Source organism: Leucopleurus acutus (genome assembly GCF_964270905.1).
Source record: "Leucopleurus acutus genome assembly, chromosome: 14".
Taxonomy (NCBI): Eukaryota; Metazoa; Chordata; class Mammalia; order Artiodactyla; family Delphinidae; genus Leucopleurus; species Leucopleurus acutus.
Genome location: NC_139156.1, coordinates 25,415,393 through 25,416,692, shown reverse-complemented (window position 1 = coordinate 25,416,692; position 1,300 = coordinate 25,415,393).

Sequence of the window (1,300 nt, the reverse complement as noted above, 5' to 3'; positions counted from 1 at the left end):
CTAGCAAAAATCCCTCTTGAAAAAAATTTGATCTTAACTAAAGTAAATGCATGCTGCTGGTGACGGCAGTAAGACTAACTCAAGGCAAGACAGGGCATTTGTCTGTTCTTGCTTGTGCTTTTTCCCTCATCTAAGTCTTTGACCCTCTGGTTATTTGAAGACAGCTATCATGTATTTCCTCTCACCGCTGTTTTTTCTTCTCCAACATAGAAGCAATTGCTCAATGCTTGCTCTTTTTTTATTCCTGAGTCTCTCCCTCTGACTGTTCCCTATCCCACTGCCTTCCCATCTGTCAGTATCCTTGAGGTATGCTACCCAGAACTGGATACAAGATGCATTGGAGATTAAAAGTATCAACTCCCTTGATCTAAAACTGTATTTCTGTTGATGTAGCCAAGGTCACATTGGCTTTGGAAGTACAGATTTTTAAACCAGTCAATCAGCATTCTTACTTAGTTTATGCTAAGTAAGTTTATGTAGTTTATGCTACAATGTGATTTATGGTGAATGCCTATTTTTGTACACCTGGGGCTCTGGGACATGCCGTATCAGTTTGACTACTGGGAGGGTGCTGGGGTATCAATGCTGCATGCCTATGTGACTGACTCCAATAAAAACTCTGGACTCTAGGGCTCAGGTGAGCTTCCCTGGCTGGCAACACTTCACACATGTCACACATCACTGTTGGGAGAATTAAACACTCTCCCTGCATCCGCACTGGGAGAGGACAAATGGCAGCTCGTGCCTGGTTTCTCCTGGACTCTATCCTATACATCTTTTCCCATTGCTGATTTTAATCTGTATTCTTTCATGGTAATAAACTATAACCAAGAGTATAATAGCTTTCTGGGTCCCATGAGTCCTTCTTGTGAACCATTAAACCTGAGAGTGGTCTTGGGGATCCCCAACACAGATGTTAACATGGGACAAGAATAAAAATAGTAAGCAATTTGTGCAAGAAACATTTAAGAGGCAATGAGCTCCATAGTTGCTATTCTGTCCATTGTCAAATAAAGGCATCTGGTATAACCAGTGAAGGTAAAGATGTTTATAAAATATCTGTTCTGATGGCACAGTTTAACTTTGATTTGGCTATGTTGTCTCTTAAAGAGTTTTGGTTATTTTTTAAAATTCCACAATAAACACAAACATCTCAAAATAGGTTAAAATAAATTTTTATTAAAAAAATTGTATTAAATGTTAGAAGAGATTTATACACAATTCACAAATGCTTTATAAAACATTGCCAATCTTTCTCCAATTGTAATTGTTTTTATGCAGACTTGGAAATTTTGCAGTG